Source organism: Coregonus lavaretus, assembly GCF_964263955.1.
Source record: "Coregonus lavaretus genome assembly, chromosome: 31".
NCBI lineage: Eukaryota > Metazoa > Chordata > Actinopteri > Salmoniformes > Salmonidae > Coregonus > Coregonus lavaretus.
In genome coordinates, this window is record NC_140018.1 from 30,549,719 (window position 1) to 30,568,640 (window position 18,922).

An 18,922-nucleotide genomic window follows, 5' to 3' on the forward strand; every position below is an offset into this window, starting at 1 on the left:
AGGAAGGAAAAGGATAACAGCGCAAGAAAAAGAAAGATAGAAACTGTAAAAAATAGGAAAATCATACCGGACATTACTGTACTGTAGCCTATGTTGTATCATCTAAACTGTCAAGTTCTGAATAACATCTCATAGCACGGATTTTATTGTACAGAATTTTAAGTCACGACTCCTTTAGAAAGGTACTGGACACACAACCGGGAGATAAGTAGCCGTGTGAAACTTAATTGTGAATGAGCTTCAGATATGGACATAAAGGACAATATTTCATTGGGCAACAGTGAACAGAGCTTATGAGAAGGATTTGTTTCATCTGCCTTGGCTGGGAGGCAGCAGTGTCAATAACGCTGTCTGCTTTGTGCCTCTTATTAGACTGTGGCCAGGATTCCATCCAAGGCTCGTTATTGTGCAGGGCATTGTCGGCTATATAGTGACTTGCACTATAATACGCCTTGGATTGAATCCCGGACTGGTGGTAATATTAAACATGACTATCAACTTAACTGACCAGAACAAACGTGCACATTAGACTAATATTAGGGATTGAAATGGCTTTATGAAAGTGATTCATATGAAGGGCCTTGTTTCTTCAGTAAACCCTGGGTTTTGGTATGTATACACAGAGTTTTGACATAAACACTCTCTTCAGGCTCCCAACTATTAATTGGCCAGCCTGAATGGAAAAACGGTTGGTTTGTCTGAAGCTATTGCCCCTGACTGAGTTTAACTTGTGTGACTGTCTGTATAGAGAAAGTGTGTGTGTGTGTCAATGCATGCATGCTTGTGTGTGTGTCTTGAAGAGTCGGAAGCTGTACATAGTGCTACAACCAGCAGTAATGGAAAGTGGAGCAACAGCAGCAGCAGCACAGATATAGTGTCCCAAAAAGCACCCTATTCCCTATATAGTGCACTTATTTTGAACAAAGCCCTATGGCCCCTGGTCAAAAGTAGTGCACTATAAATAGTCTACCTCTTCCTGGGGTGTAGGGACCTGTTCAATGGGAGCTGGGCGGGGGACTGACAGCACGGCTCCAGGCAGGGACACGTTGGACAGCCGTCTCTTCCTCACCCCGCTGCAGTTGTTAGGGATCTTAAAGGCACAGCGCTTGTGGTAGTTCAGCCCACATCCTATGGAGGAGGTGGCACAGTACTTAGTAACCATACCTACATGTCTGTCTACCTTTCTGCCAGCCAGCCTGTCTTACTCTCACGCTCACACTCTCACTCTGACTCTCACTCTGGCTCTCACTCTCTCTATCTCTCTCTTTCTCTTTCTCTCTCTGGACACAGAGTTAGGTCATGTACAGAGCAGTCCTGTATTGAGCATCCAGGTGAACGTTCAGTGTTGTTTTACTCTTCCATCAGGTTACATAAACTCTCTCATCTGACAATCATCTGCTCCACAAAGCATTATAAGAGCCCATCCACTCCTTGGCATCACTACAATGAGATCCACTCAAAGGCTCTTCTGATCAGGACTTCAAAGCTGTCCTCTGAAAAAACAGGAAGCCACATCCTGCTGTACAGTTCCCCAGGCTTTGATTCGGGCCTATGTGAGCCAGGGCCTTGATTTGAGGTGAAGCCCAGGTCAAGAGTGAAGTGACAGGGATCAAAGCAGCTGGGCTAGGGCGGCAATGGGGCAGGGTCCAGACTTACCTTCACATTTGAGGCCCTGTCGGACCAGGCCCCACAGCATCTCCCCACAATCATCACAGAAGGCCGGGGCCTTGTAGGAGTGCACATACAAGGCATGGGGACGGATCTGGAAGTCCTCAACAGTGGCCAGAGCTGAGACACACACACACACATACACACTGGATTACGGTACTGCAGGAAAAACACATTAACAAAGAAGTGAGACATGCATTTATATGAATAACAGAGGAAGTACATTTAGATATGAGATGAGTCACGATCAAACCATTAGCACCATTATGGGGCAATGATTTAGCAGAAAGACAGTACAAATCACACCAATCCTACAAGACTTCCATCAAACCCACTTAAAAGCACTGCTCACGTCATACTTTTTCTGAGAAATGCTTAATTTGTCTTTCAAGTTTTTCTACTGTCATTCTGATTCAGAGTGCTTTTAATGCCTTTCAGATGGATGTCAAGGACAAAACAGGCCGTGGTAACGAACAGTTAAAAGCAGAGGGTGTCCATCCTATTGCCTCTGACCACAGAACATCTCTTGTCATTATCTGTTGCTTTCCTAACGATTCTAGCTACATATTGAATCCCCACCGTTCGTTGGCACCTAGCAAGTAATCTACTACGGCCAACGTTTTGACTTGAACAATGTACCTGGTTGTCTTTGTGTTTCCCAACTTGATTAATGTGACATAGGCTGTATCCCCTATTAACTATACACTGAACCACTTTTGACCATAGTTGACTATAGGGTGCCATTTGGGACTTGGACATAGTTAATTGGGGGCATTAATGTAGTTACATTAAGCACTTCTGAGTGATGTGCCTGTTCTTTCCCTGATGGCCATTTCTCTGAGGGCAAAAATGTGCTTGAAGTCTTGCCACCTTTGCTCTTTGCTCGGTCCGACCATTCATTTCATGTCCACTTTCCAAGAAAATGAAATTACTTCTCATAAGCCCCTCTCTCTCTTTTTATCAATAGGCGAACACGAAGGCCACCTTCGAACCAAGTGGTTGTAATGAAAAACAGCGCCATAGCAAACACATTCCCAGTGGGTACACAACAATCCAGACAGCGTTCCGAAAGGGCAATTATTACTTTAGAGGAGAGCATTCTGCACCCAGAGAGAAACACACAGCTCTGCTATTGAACAAGGTTTTGTAGATGTCACACAGGTACCTAAAATATATGAATGAGACTAAACATGACCTTAATCTAACAATGACTAGGTGGGGACAGGTGTGTAAAGGGCATGAGCAGCATTCACCAGCTCACAAACGACGTCCTCATCAATCACGGAGAAACAGCAAGTGCAGAAATAACAAGCGCATGACTTTGAGCTGGGAGCCAAGAGAAATCTGCCACGGCCTCCCTCTGAGAGAGAACCTGCTCAGACCTAGCAGAGCAGAGCTGTGTGGAGTTTGGGACCAGAGCCCAACAAGCCACGAAACAAAAGGAGAGGTGTCAAAGGAAGTTGAGAGTGATCTGAACCGAGCTGAACTGAGCTGCCAGAGAGGAACTCAGCAGGCCTGTCTGGCTGTGCAAAACCAGAGAGCTGAAAACATGTTTTGTCTTCTATTCGGGGCACAGAGTAGCAGGCGATGTCTATGAAGCGACTGAAAGAGCAGTAAGACTCAAGCAGCTTAGCATCAATGTCATCAACACTACTGCACTTTGACTGACTGTGGGGCCCTGCTGCACCAAAAACAGGCAGAGGATGAGGAAGTGGTATGGGGTTGAGTCTTGTGTGGTTGGCTGCGAATTCACACGTTTCGTCTCATGTGTTGAAATTCAACATGAATACTACTCTGGGGTGTGCCGCTGTTCAGGTGATGGTTGAGTTTCACACTTAGGACTGTCAACAACAGACCACAAGACACTGTCAGAGGAAATGACTATGTCCACCAAAAATGTTGCGGGTGCATCTTAGGTCGGGGCTGAGAATACATTGGGGGATACATGATGTGACATAGGGCATACATAGTAGCAACACAGGAGAGATCTAGGGATACACAAGGAGAGAAAATGGATGTGAATGGGTTACAGGGTAAACAAAGCGATCCCTGTACCACATAAAGTACCATCCTAAATATCAACTTCATCTCTTGATATTAACTCCATCTCTTGATAAAACAGACTGAGGTTTGTCACTTCCGTTTTGAGCGCGTCACTTGTCTCCGTGCTACACTGTTTGTTGCTGCTTGGCTACCTGCCAAACATGACTGTTTTTTAAATCTTCATTTAACACATTTTATCAACGTCTTAGTTATTTTTATATTTTTTACGCGCTCAACTTTTTTCATTCAACTTTTTCACCCCGGACGCTTTATCTGGACATGGTTCTACAGGACCTCCACCAGCCGAAGCTCAGTAGTAACATTAACACTATACCATCTAATTGCAGTCGCTGTACTCATAATATACAGGAGAACTATCGCCTTATGGTGAGGATAGCCGTGCTGCAAGCACAGCTTCAGACGCAATCGTTAGGCAAGGGCAATGTAAGTGTAGGAAAGGATGAAACAGCGTCTGTGCCACCAGTAAGTACAGATAGTAGTATAAATCCCCTCGCACAGTCCCCCGCAGCCGGACAATTTTCTCAAGGCTTCTGGAAAGAAATGCTGTCGGCATGCTCAACCGGTGTCGCTCATTCAGCCGACAGAAACTTTCAACTTGTTCTCCCCATTAAACAACGAATCGGAGTCAGAGGCCGAGCCTTCTCAGGTCTCTCCTCCACCCATTACGGGGTCTGAGCCACCGAAGCCTCCCACCATTAGCTCGGACAAATTGAAAACCCTAGTCATTGGCGACTCCATTACCCGCAATATTAGAATTAAAAATAATCATTCAGCGATCATACACTGTTTACCAGGGGGCAGGGCTACCGACGTAAAGCCTAATCTGAAGATGGTGCTGGCTAAGGCAAAAACTGGCGAGTGTAGAGAGTATATGGATATTGTTATCCACGTCGGCACCAACGATGTTAGGATGAAACAGTCAGAGGTCACCAAGAGAAACATAGCTTCAGCGTGTAAATTAGCTAGAAAGATGTTTCGGCATCGAGTGATGAGCTCTACAGCAGAGTGATGAGTTAGTGGGAGTGATGAGCTCTACAGCAGAGTCTCACAACTCAATCGCTGGTTGAAAACTGTTTTCTGCCCCTCCCAAAATATAGAATTTGTAGATAATTGTCCCTCTTTCTGGGACTCACCCACAAACAGGACCAAGCCTGGCCTGCTGAGGAGTGACGGACTCCATCCTAGCTGGAGGGCTGCTCTCATCTTATCTATCAACATAGACAGGGCTCTAACTCCTCTAGCTCCACAATGAGATAGGGTGCAGACCAGGCAGCAGGCTGTTAGCCAGCCTGCCAGCTTAGTGGAGTCTGCCACTAGCACAGTCAGTGTAGTCAGCTCAGCTATCCCCATTGAGACCGTGTCTGTGCCTCGATCTAGGTTGAGCAAAACTAAACATGTTGGTGTTTGCCTTAGCAATCTCACTGGAATAAAGACCTACTCCATTCCTGTCATTATTGAAAGAGATTGTGATATCTCACATCTCAAAATAGGGCTATTTAATGTTAGATCCCTCACTTTCAAGGCAGTCATAGTCAATAAACTAATCACTGATCATAATCTTGATGTGATTGGCCTGACTGAAACATGGCTTAAGCCTTTACTGTGTTAAATGAGGCCTCTCCTCCTGGTTACACTAGTGACCATATCCCCCGCGCATCCCGCAAAGGTGGAGGTGTTACTAACATTTACAATAGCAAATGTCAATTATAAAATGTGAATTATAACCCCCCCCCCCCCCCCCCAAAATGACTGCGTTGTCGTCTTTTGAGCTTATAGTCATGAAATCTATACAGCCTACTCAATCACTTTTTATAGCTACTGTTTACAGGCCTCCTGGGCCGTATACAGAGTTCCTCACTGTGTTCCCTGCTGCTCGATCATCCTGTTTTTCCAACCTAATTGAGGAGAATAAGAACAATCCAAAATTTATATTTGATACTGTCGCAAAGGTAACTAAAAAGCAGCATTCCCCAAGAGAGGATGCCTTTCACTTCAGCAGTGATGAATTCATGAACTTCTTCGACGAAAAGATCATGATGATTAGAAAGCAAATTACGGACTCCTCTTTGAATCTGCGTATTTCTCCAAAGCTCAGCTGTCCTGAGTCTGCACAAAACTGCCAGGACCAAGGATCAATGGAGACACTCAAGTTTTTTAATCCTATATCTCTTGACACATTCATTAAAATAGTCATGGCCTCTAAACCTTCAAGCTGCATACTGGACCCTATTCCAACTAAACTACTGAAAGAGCTACTTCCTGTGCTTGGCCCTCCTATGTTGAAAATAATAAATGCTCCCTATCCACTGGATGTGTACCAAAATCACTAAAAGTGGTAGTAATAAAGCCTCTCTTGAAAAAGCCAAACCTTGACCCAGAAAATGTAAATAACTATCAGCCTATATCGAATCTCCCATTCCTCTCAAAAATGTTTAGAAAAAGCTGTTGTGCAGCAACTCACTGCCTTCCTGAAGACAAAAAATGTACACGAAACGCTTCAGTCTGGTTTTAGACCCCATCATAGCACTGAGACCGCACTTGTGAAGGTGGTAAATTACCTTTTAATGGCGTCAGACCAAGGCTCTGCATCTGTCCACGTGCTCCTAGACCTTAGTGCTGCTTTTGACACCATCGATCACGACATTCTTTTGGAGAGATTGGAAACCTTAATTGGTCTACATGGACAAGCTCTTGCCTGGTTTAGATCTTATCTGTCGGAAAGATATCAGTTCGTCTCTATGGATGGTTTGTCCTCTGACAAATCAATTGTACGTTTCGGTGTTCCTCAAGGTTCCGTTTTAGGACCACTGTTGTTTTCACTATATATTTTACCTCTTGGTGATGTCATTCGGAAACACAATGTTAACTTTCATTGCTATGCGGACGACACACAGCTCTACATTTCGATGAAACATGGTGAAGCCCCAAAATTGCCTACCCTGGAAGCATGTGTTTCAGACATAAGGAAGTGGATGGCGGCACATTTTTTACTTTTAAACTCGGACATTTACATTTACATTTTAGTCATTTAGCAGACGCTCTTATGCAGAGCAACTTACAGTTAGTGAGTGCATACATTTTTCATACTGGCCCCCCGGACAAAACAGAGATGTTAGTTCTAGGTCCCAAGAAACAAAAAGATCTTCTGTTGGATCAGACAATTAATATTGATGGTTGTACAGTCGTCTCAAAAAAAACTGTGAAGGACCTCGGCGTTACTCTAGACCCTGATCTCTCTTTTGACGAACATATCAAGAATATTTCAAGGACAGCTTTTTTCCACCAAAAATCTGAAACATTTTGTCCGAAAATGATGCAGAAAAGCTAATCCATGCTTTTGTCACTTCTAGATTAGACTACTGCAATGCTCTACTCTCCGGCTACCCGGATTTGGTCCTGCCGTACATACCTACATGTATGCTACGGTCACAAGACGCAGGCCTCCTTATTGTCCCTAGAATTTCTAAGCAAACAGCTGGAGGCAGGGCTTTCTCCTATAGAGCTAAATTTTTATGGAATGGTCTGCCTATCCATGTGAGAGACGCAGACTTCTTTACTGAAGACTCATCTCTTCAGTAGGTCCTATGATTGAGTGTAGACTGGCCCAGGGGTGCGAAGGTGAACGGAAAGGCACTGGAGCGACAAACCGCCCTTGCTGTCTCTGCCTGGCCGGTTCCTGTCTCTCCATTGGGATTCTCTGCCTCTGACTCTATTACGGGGGCTGAGTCACTGGCTTAATGGTGCTTTCCATGCCGTCCCTAGGAGGGGTGCATCACTTGAGTGGGTTGAGTCACTGACGTGATACTCAGCCTTGTCTCAGGGTAGTAGGTTGGTGGTCAGTTGATATCCCTCTGGTAGTGTGGGGTCTGTGCTTTGGCAAAGTGGGTGGGGTTATATCCTGCCTGGTTGGCCCTGTCTGGGGGTATCGTCGGACGGGCCACAGTGTCTCCTGACCCCCCCTGTCTCAGCCTCCAGTATCTATGCTGCAATAGTCTATGTGCCGGGGGGCTAGGGTCAGTCTGTTATATCTGGTGTTATTCTCCTGTCTTATCCGGTGTCCTGTGTGAATTTAAGTATGCTCCCTCTAATTCTCTCTCTCTCCCTCTCTCCATCCCATCCCAGAGGACCTGAGCCCTAGGACCATGCCTCAGGACTACCTGGCCTGATGACTCCTTGCTGTCCCCAGTCCACCTGGTCGTGCTGCTGCTCCAGTTTCCACTCTTCTGCCTGCGGCTATGGAACCCTTACCTGTTCACCGGACGTGCTACCTTGTCCCAGACCTGCTGTTTTCAACTCTCTCTCTCTACCGCACCTGCTATTTCAACCTCTAAATGCCTGGCTATGAAAAGCCAAGTGACATTTACTCCTAATGTACTGAACTGTTGCAACCTCTACAACCACTGTGATTATTATTTGACCCTGCTGGTCATCTATGAGCGTTTGAACATCTTGGAGAAAAATCTGGCCTTAATGGCCATATACTGTTATAATCTCCACCCGGCACAGCCAGAAGGGGACTGGCCACCCCTCAGAGCCTGGTTCCTCTCTAGGTTTCTTCTTAGGTTTCTGCCTTTCTAGGGAGTTTTTCCTAGCCACCGTGCTTCTACATCTGCATTGCTTGCTGTTTGGGGTTTTAGGCTGGGTTTCTGTATAGCCCTTTGTGACATCTGCTGATGTAAACAGGGCTTTATAAATAAGATTTGATTGATTGATTGATTGATATCAACTTCCTCTCTTGATATCAACTTCATCGCTTGTGACAAGGAGGATCTAAAACTCTTTCCCAGGTCTCACCTGAGAGGACCACCTCGATCAGGTCTCCCTCATGGATGTCCTCCACTGACGTCAGCCTCTGCAAGATGTTCTCCGAGGTCAGGTCATGACGGAACAGAAGGATCTTGTCGTACATGCCAAAGAATCCACACTCCGGGAACTGGGAGGAGGAGAAGAAGAAGAACAAGAGGTATTACAGGTATGTTTAGTTTACAGGATGTGTTACTGTGAAGTATATATCAGGGTTTGGAACCAAAATAATTCATTTTGTTTCGAGCGGAACCCTTATCTATTTTGTTCAATTCCAGTGTTCCGACGAGCATAATAAAGTTCTGAAACGGTTCAAACCCCAAAAAGGTAACGGTTTATATAGTTCCTTTTCATACCCTGTGAAATCAACATCGTTTTTACATTTAGCTCATTCATTTACTCCACCAATTAGCGTGGATAGAGCAGCTTGCTATGGAACGGGTAAGCTAGTTGTTTACATGTTTGATGGACAGATAAGTGCAGGCGTGAGATGCAACTGAAATTTCACGAGTGGGGAGAGAGCGAGAGAGCGGGGTGGACATGGAGGGGGCTTGGCTTGAAGCGCTGAGCATCATGAAGTGAATTGGAATGGGTTTAGGCTCTTACTATTACAACTGTACTACATAATTATATACTAGACATTAGGAATATTTTTGGACCAAAAAGGAACGTTATTAACCGGATCTCAAGATTTGAAAAGAATGGTTCCATTCTGGAACACTAGAGATCACTTTCGTTCCCAGTTCTGTTTACGATACTCCAATTTTGTTGTTCTTTTTCAGTTTTCGGTTCTGTTCCCTGAACTGGTTCCAACCCCTGGTATGTATGTATGACTCAGGCCTGAGATTCTCCATTGAAAGTACTTTTTAGTCCAGGATTAGGTTAAGGCATATAGAGACATTCCAATTTGACAGAACTTTTTCTTTCTCAGAACGGATTATGGATGGGGCCCTTGTAGGCCTACACTACCAGCAAGAAACGAGTGAAGTGCAGTTTGCATGGAGTGTGTGCAGCAGCCAGCCAGGCAGCACAGAGAGTGACAGCAGGAAATTGAACCCACAGGCTCTGGAGCTGCAGCGATTAATCTCCTCTAGTCATGAATTATGCCCGAGATCCTGTCACTGACACCCTGCTGCCATTAGCCGTCCGTCCTGCTCTGTCCACCCTGTGCTCCAGCCCAAACAATATGACACCCAACTGACAAGCCCATAACACATCCCGGACCCAAACAATCTGCCAGCAGCCACTGACCTGATGTGCCAGCTAGTACACCACCGTCCAAACAGCTTGTCACTGATACTATCATACACCACACCACAAGCCAACCAACCCGGTTCAATCCAACAGCATACAGAGGACATCAGAAGCAACATGCCACCACTTGACATACTGAACTACTACAAGGCACTGTGACCCCGAATTATACATCACCATAAAATATGCATATGCAGTCCTCAGTCAAGCAGTTGCCCATGAAGACAAAACCACATAGGCCTGTTTATGGCTACTTTGTGCCTTTAAGGGTCAATTTCTGGTTGACCTCTGCTAATAGTAAAATATAATTAAAAAAAACGTATTAAAGGCAACAACAACAAAATATATAAAAAGGCACTGTCATTTATATTTCAGAAAAAACTTTATTGACACATCAGCAAAATACAGCCATCCTCCCAGAGGACAGGACAATGTATCTGTAGGAGTTCAAATCAGACAGTTAATCTGACTCTACCATCCGTAATAGAGATACTGTACATGCAAATCAGACCAATCCGAGCAAGACAAACAAGGAAGTGAGATGTCCTTTGTCTATCCTATCAGAATTAAGTATTGAGGTCTCCTATTGGATGGAGCCTGCAGGGAATAATGTAAATGTGACATGCAACAGGAAGGGTGACTGTTTATGGTTGATCCCTCAACGTGATATGCCCCCATGTATTTTATGTCAGACATAGGGCCAAACCTCATGTTAGGCTTAAGGATAAAGTAAATCTAATCATGATTCAATACTATACAATTGAAAGATTATTATCTTGGGCCAATAAGGCAACCGAAATCTCAGGATCTATCTAATCAGCCCCATGAGACGATTGCTGGTCATAAGGTGCATCATGACATGACATAGTTTTATGTTGGAGCCATTGAACAAAAAAAACTGCCAACTTCGTACTTGCGTAGTATGGATCAATCTGTCTGCAATCCACACACTGTACCTGCCACAACCATCAACAACGGTTAGATTCTTCGACTCACATTGTCACATCCTGATCTGTTTCACCTGTCTTGTGCTTGTCTCCACCCCCCACCAGGTGTCTCCTATTTTCCCCCATTATCCCCTGTGTATTTATACCAGCGTTTTCTGTTTGTCTGTTGCCAGTTCGTCTTGTTTTGTCAGGTCTTACCAACGTGTTTCCCGTTTCTCCTGTTCGCAAGTTTTTGTTTTCTAGTCTTCCCGGTTCTGACCTTTCTGCCTGTCCTGACCCTGAGCCTGCCTGCCGTTCTGTCCCTGATTGACTCTGCCTTGGATTACAAACCTCTGCCTGCCCTTGACCTGCCGTTTGCCTGCCCCTTTGTTATAATAAATATTCTGAGAATCGAACTATCCGAACTATCTGCTCCGTAGCTTTATCATTTTCGTCAGTGGCCCACACTTTGATTGGTGAACACATCTTACAGAGTGTGACTAAGCAGCAATAAATCAGCAGCGATGTGAACTCGTGAAAACAGCTGATCCCTTGGTGCTAAACCACCATTAACCGAGATTAATTCTTGCATACACACAATCCCCTCATCCACACTCTCATCAGTCTTCAAAACCTTTACTGCAGTGGGCTAAATCAGGGTTGCACAGAGTGTTTCTTGGTAGTCTTAAACAAATCTAATTTGAAACAAAAGTATACACCTCACACACATGGTTATTGGCAAAAAAAAAAGAAGACACCTGTTCCATGTCAGATATAGAGTTGAAATGTATTCAATTTTGAATTTGCATCCCAATATTACACTTTATATACATCACAGAAGACTGAACTATTACAAAACCGTTTGACATAGAAACACAGGATTTTGGGAATTGTTTTAAATAATGTTTATTAATGATAAAATAATGAAAGATATTAATAACATTCCACCCATGAGGCCACTAGAGGGCGATTTGATCATTTGACTGCAGGAAAGCGCTACAGAGGGTTTCCTAACCACCGACTACTCAGTCTGCCATGCCAGTAAGACGTTTTAACAGGATTGAACCATTGAGGAGAGACAAGAGGTCTGGGTCATGTTTTAACCCTCATCCTCATCCTCCAGCTCGTCCCCAAGCTGACCCCCTCTCTGCTCGGCTCGCTACCCAGGAACCGCAGTCAGAGCAGACCAGACTGAGCAGCAGCGGTGGCCTCGTCCCTGTGCAGGATGCCTGTGTTATACAAATCCGTCAAACAGCTGGGCTCCACCGCCCAGTCCCGTCATACTACCTCTAATCTCTACAGCACTCATTTGCCATTATCTGAGCCCATTGACTAAGTAAGTCTCTATCGAGGGCAAATGATCACGACTCCAAGGGTGGATGTAGTGCAGGTTCACATCAGAACATCCAGAGCAGAGAAGGCATTGCCTCATGTATCGTTTATGGTCACGTTTGGATTTTCTCTGTTACAGTACTCCAAAAGAGTGCCCTCTCTCAAAGGCACTGGCTCATGTAGCGTCTTTGGTCAGGTTGGGTTACTTTGTGGTTGCAAAAGAGTATGCACCGGCTTGTCGAGTATCAGTAATCTGTAAACATCTATACTACACTGCAAAGCCTGCACGTGGGCTAAATCAGGGTCGCACAGAGTGTTTCTTGGTAGTCTTAAACAAATCTACTTTGAAACAAAAGTATACACCTCACACACATGGTTATGGGCTTAAAAAAAAGAAGACACCTGTTCCATGTCAGATATAGAGTTGAAATGTATTCAATTCTGAGTTTGCACCCCAATATTACACTTTATATACATCACAGAAGACTGAAATATAACAAAACCGTTTGACATAGAAACACCGGATTTCAGGCGTTAAAAAAAATATTATATTGATGAATTATGAAATTATGAAAAATATTAATAACATTCCACCCATGAGGCCACTAGAGGTTGATTTGGTCATTTGACTGCAGGAAAGGAATACGTATGATGAGTGTGTGAGGGGGATGTGTATTTTCTGCTATGTGTGCATATCGTGCAGAAGATACTGCAAATGCAGAACCAGCAGAAGTTGCAACAGAACCCAGGGAAGTTTGTGTGCTGCTGTGGTGTACATAATAGGACACCACAGAACATTGGCCTTCATTTTCTGTTAGTTTACAATTCCCAACGATTCTACATGTTGAAAGAATAACCACCGTTCGACACCTTTACGGTGCACCGCTGACATTTGTTAAGGTGTGTCTTGTTCTTTAAAGTCTGAAACAGACACAGCCGCTTTACCCCCTTATATAGGCCAACCTCTTATCAAGCCTTTAATATATCTATCAGTGTGCTGGGTGAGCAGAGAGGCTCTGGACAGGGCAGCCCAATAGGAAACAGAACGGTAAACAGCTATTTGCTTGTTTTTCCTGCACCTCACTGATCTGTCACCTCACTAGAACACTTAGCATAGAACCACAGGAAGTATGGCTGAGTGGGCCAAGGTCGCCATGACGTCCAAAGTCCCGTCGTCAAGCAGTGGGCCTCATTCATTTGGATGGCCAAGCCTAAACAAATCATTACGAGAGACACTCTCCTCTGATAAAAATATGATATTGCTTTTTTGGGTTATTTTGAAGGGGGAAAAATATTGTTTTTGTCTCTCAGTGCCAGAACATCTTCAATCACCATTACAGCAATTTACTTCTAAAGCTGAATTTAACTTGAAAATGAACCTAAATGTATCAGCGTCATGAAACTAGGTGGCTAGCTTGACTATGTCCAATCCAACCCTGTAAGTGTGCTACTGCTAAACAAATACTTTATCTATTTACGTCGACTACAAAGGTAGACAGGCGGTATTCATTGCTATTTTATCAAAGCACATGATGGTAGTGAATACAGTAGTAACCACTAAGATACAGTGCATTCGAAAAATATTCAGACCCCTTGACTTTTTCCACATTTTATTACGTTACAGCCTTATTCTAAAATGGATGAAAAATATATATTTTTTATTGCCATTTAGCAGACGCTTTTATCCAAAGCGACTTACAGTCATATATATATCCTCAACAATCGACACACAATACCCCATAATGACAAAGAAATGTGTGCAAATGTATTAAAAATAAAAAACTGAAATATCACATTTACATATGTATTCAGACGCTTTACTCAGTACTTTGTACAGCCTCGAGTCTTCTTGGGTATGACGCTACAAGTTTGGCCCACCTGTATTTGGGGAGTTTCTCCCATTCTTCTCTGCAGATCCTCTCAAGCTCTGTCAGGTTGGATGGGGAGCGTCGCTGCACAGCTATTTGATAGGGTTCAAGTCCGGGCTCTGGCTGGGCCACTCAAGAACATTCAGAGACTTGTCCCGAAGCCCCTCCTGCGTTGTCTTGGCTGTGTGCTTAGGGTCGTTGTCCTGTTGGAAGGTGAACCTTCGCCCCAGTCTGAGGTCCTGAGCTCTCTGGAGCAGGTTTTCATCAAGGATCTCTCTGTACTTTGCTCCGTTCATCTTTCCCTCGATCCTGACTAGTCTCCCAGTCCCTGCCGCTGAAAAACATCCCCACAGCATGATGTTGCCACCACCATGCTTCACCGTAGGGATGGTGCCAGGTTTCCTCCAGATGTGACGCTTGGCATTCAGGCCAAAGAGTTCAATATTGGTTTCATCAGACCAGATAATCTTGTTTATCATGGTATGAGAGTCCTTTAGGTGCCTTTTGTTTTTTTTACATTGGATAAGGTTATATGAGGCAGATCAAATCCAATCTATGTACTCATAGAAAACACACACGGCCACATTCAAACAATCCCCTGACCCAGACAAACACAGAGGCTTAGGCTATGTACTGCACTTCTTTAGACCAGGGCCCATAGGTATAGTGCGCTACATAGGGAATATGTCGCCATTTGGGATGCAGACAGAGGCATTTATCTCCATAGGTTTTCCCTGTGAGCATGAACAGAGTTAGCATTAGGCTAGTACCATCTGTCTGCATAATAATGCCAACCATTAAGCCTCCCTGCAGACGCACATACTGTTCAGATGTACACAACTGCTCTTGTCTATCATTACGAGAACATCTTGTGTCTTTAGCTACCTTCATTTAACATGGCACCAACATGACCTCTAGCCCCTGAGTGTGTGTGTGTGTGTGTGTGTGTGTGTGTGTGTGTGTGTGTGTGTGTGTGTGTGTGTGTGTGTGTGTGTGTGTGTGTGTGTGTGTGTGTGTGTGTGTGCGCGTGTGCATGCATACACGCTCATTCTTGTGTGTACACACACACACACACACGTGTGTATACAGTATGTGTGTCCTTCACACAAAGCTTTCAGGCATGTGGAGCATTTCATAAAACTCCATAGCGCAAGCCCATGCTGTTAACATCAGGAGTGGGTCCCAATACCATTACAGCTGGAGTTTAAAGTAACTGTTCAGTGGTTCCAGATTTCTATGAAATATGACCTATAATGAATTACAACATGAGTGAAATACTTTTCCTTCCATTAAGTATGTTCAAAAATAAGCTTTTCGTTGTTGGAATGGTGTGGGTGTACCCCAGCCACAGAATGGTGTGGGCGTATACCGGTCATTGAAAATATTTATGCGAGTAGACCTCTGATTGGCCATCTCATCCTCAAGGATGACATCATCCTTTAAAATAGCTAACATATTTGAAACCGTCTGTTTGAGATACGTTTGAGGTGGGGGGGTTTTAAGTGTTTTTTCTCCAATTCATGCTTTGGCCACAAATACGGCTATAGGATGAGTCAACAACATTATTTGGATGTGAGTTAACAAAATCTGAACATTTAAATGTGAGATTTTCACTGGATAGTTACTTTAACAGCCAGCTGTGCATTCCCATCTGTATGACCATCAGTTACCCTCATATTGTATACTATACATACAGGCTACTTTTATTCATCCAGGGTTGTCTCACTCACTCAGATGTCATCTATTTTGCAAGAGAGCCCTGATCCTGGAGGGTCGCATAAAGAACTCTCAGATTATCTCAGTCAAGCAACTCTGGCTAAATCATGTAGTGATGTCAATTGAAGATTTGTGCAAGAAAGTTAGTTATGCACACATATTTCAAGATCATATGGTTTCAGATCTTGACTAATAAGACAGGTATAAAGCATGCTAATTCATTTCAGAATTTCCATTGTCTACTTTAGGTAGAGCAAACTACATTTTTGCCATACATAACCTATAACATTATTGTTACCAAGTTACAAACCGCATGTTCCTGTGCAGAGGAAGTGCTGTAGATTCTAGGAGGTACATAGCTCAGAGTCTTCACAGCCCAACAACTGAGAGATAAAAGTGTTGTTTTGATTCTCTCAAAGGCTCTTTGTGGAACAGAGGCAGGGTGTTTGTGCATTCCATTCTTCTGTTCTGAAATGGTGCCATGAACAAGAAATGAAAGAAAATTGTCTTCCATTTTGTCTTAGTAATATTTCTGATCTGTGATGGTCTCATAAATTAGAAACAGTCAACACACACCATTCCAATCATACAAATAATACCTATCTGAGAACACCACCACCACCCAGCCCTCAGAGACACATTGTTCTCCAGGCAAACTCGGAGAGTTTACCTAATCATTTAGAGACAGTTGGACGTGTAGAGAATATGTAAACACACTGACTGCAGAGTCTGACTGTGGCTATGTCCCAAATGGCATCCTATTCCCTTTATAGTGCACTACTTTTGAACCGGGGCCCATTAGGCTCTGTGTATGTGGGAGTCTGAGAGGTAGCATTGAGAAAATGCTCGACAAGAATGCCATGATTTAACTCGCTGTTGGTCATTTCACACTGCATGGTGGATTGACTGTGTTTAAAGAGGGTCCATATAAGACCAATGATTTGACTGTGTTTTAGCTCTAATCCATGACCTGTTTATGACTCTCGCCAGCATTCTTTTCACATTACAGAGCTCTTCCTGTGCCCTTCTTGCCCCTTTAAGGGAGGGGATTGTGTGTGTATGCGTGTGTGTGTGTATATGTGCGTGAGTTTGTGTGTGGGCTGATATGTGTGAAGGCAGAACATTTCGTATCCCTATGTAATTTATTTACAATGGCTTAAATTCGTGTTTGAAAGAAGAAAGCATCCTTAACCAGAGCGTTTGAAGGCTCAATAGAAACCAAAAGTCAGCCATCTTCCATGTTCGTCTTCTTTATCCATCTCAGATTCTGAGACGTAAAGATGCATTCATACAGTTCTTAGCAACTACTACTTAATAGCAGTTCCCTTCTGTCACTCTTCATTCTTAGCCATCAGTAGTCATGTTTGTGACTCAGGAAGTCACTGCTATGTCAGAGCAAGACAGGCAGGCAGTTTAACCCACTGGGCCATACACACACCATACACAGGGCCATCCACAGTTCAGACCAGGGGAGGAGACGGGGCACACACTGCCCGGTCACGTCCACAGAAACCCACCCTACACCCACTCCTCCAACGGATATTAGTTCTCATCCCCCCTTTCCACAGAGCAGAGGAGGAAGAGAAACAATCTATTCATCACCAGGGAGTGCTTTGGAACATAACTACATGGCTCCGTCCCAAATGGCACTGTATTCCCGATATAGTGCACTACTTTTATCCAGGGCCCATAGAATGATGGTCAAAAGTAGTGTACTATGTAGGGAGCACAGTGCCATTTGGGAACAGCCCAGGAGAGTGATGGCGCTATGTAAATACTTACATTGCTATAAAAACACAAGAAGAAAAATCACAGACAGTGATCAAGTGTCTTTGAAATGATCTAAAAATGCAAATCGGTTAGCTCCTAAAACATCAAACTGAACAATGCACTTTAATTTGATTTTACGTTTAGTATGGACAATCCCTTACGCTTCCTTGCTACCTGGTTATCAGGATAGATTAGTAAACAGTGCTATCATACACGCACACACCACAAGCAAAGACAAGCAGTATCCCAGGAAATGACTCCAGCAGGTCAGTATGCGAGGAAAATAAATGTCAACATGCATACTGACATAATGTCAAATGTCAACACATCACAAACTTGTTCACTGCAAATAATCAGGGAGGAGGACTGTAAGCAATAAGGCACAAGAGGCAGTGCTGAATACAGTCACAGGTAAATGGCGTTGTTCTGCCTGACGTGATAGAGGAGGTCCAGTCAACCCATTTATCTGTGACTGCATTCATGATACAGCACTGACTCCATTTATCTGTGACTGCATTCATGATACAGCACTGCCTCGTGTGCCTTATTGCTTTCATAAAACTGTTACCAACATATTAAAATAAGAAAGAATTACATATTATCATTAAAAAGTAATTTTGATAAGTAAACTAATACAATTTCATTGTTCCACCTGAAGATATAGTCCTGACAAAAATCTGGTTGTTTGTTAGTCATGTTGCTACAGACGCGACCCAGTCATTGGGTGCGTTCGTAAATTCACTCTGGCTATCTACTCCGATTTCAGAGCACTCTCGTCCGAGTGTGCCAGAGCGCAGAATAACTGATGAATTTATGAACGTTCAACACCGGTTGAATATGGCCGGTGTCAGTAAACGTCGGCAAAGAAGCATAATTAAATTGTTGCCAGCAGCACTGTTACAGTCACCAACGCTCTGGTAACATGAAAACTGCCTGACCAGCTCTGCTAAGGCGAGTAAAATGGTCAGACTGAGGTGTTCTCTCATTTGTGTCTGGAAGTAGCTAGCAAGCTAGCCAAAAGTAGCCAGTTAGATTGGGTGCTTGACTGCCGTTGTGAGATCAGAACGCTCGGATGAACCCAACTCCTTGGTCAGAGCGTCCAGTGTGCGCTCTGAACACTCAGAGAGCGAAACGCTCTGAATTTATGGACGGACAATCTGACAACACTCTGAATTTACAAACGCCCAGAGTGCACTCTGAGCGCACTCTGGCACTCCAGATTGAATTTACGAACACACCCATTATTTATTTTTGCATAGTTGCTATGCAAAAGGACTGGTCGTCCGTTCTAAACAAAATGGTTACTATGCAGGCTGGATAACGTTCGTGTCACTTGCTAGTTAGTTAGCCAACTTCAGCTAACTCAAACATTGAACCTCGAATGACAGTACACTAGCTGCATTTTCGTTTGTTTGATATTTTTTGCTATTGGCATTTACTTGGATATGTCCATGATAATGATGTTGATCCGTGATTTTGCCTAGCTCCGAAAAAGTTGTCTGGTCTAGGCTGAGTCTGGGC

At 43.9% G+C, this 18,922-nt stretch overlaps 1 pseudogene across 1 annotated transcript in view; it reads right to left on the bottom strand.

Moving 5' to 3' along the window:
- LOC311107129 (serine/threonine-protein kinase D3-like) overlaps positions 1-18,922 on the bottom strand; it is a 55,260-nt pseudogene that overhangs the window by 15,948 nt on the left and 20,390 nt on the right. The window contains exons 3-5 of the transcript XR_014615871.1: positions 8,527-8,665; positions 1,657-1,788; positions 971-1,128 (exon numbers count right to left, since the gene is read on the bottom strand). The product of XR_014615871.1 is annotated as a serine/threonine-protein kinase D3-like (transcript). The remainder of the gene's footprint in view (positions 1-970; positions 1,129-1,656; positions 1,789-8,526; positions 8,666-18,922) is intronic.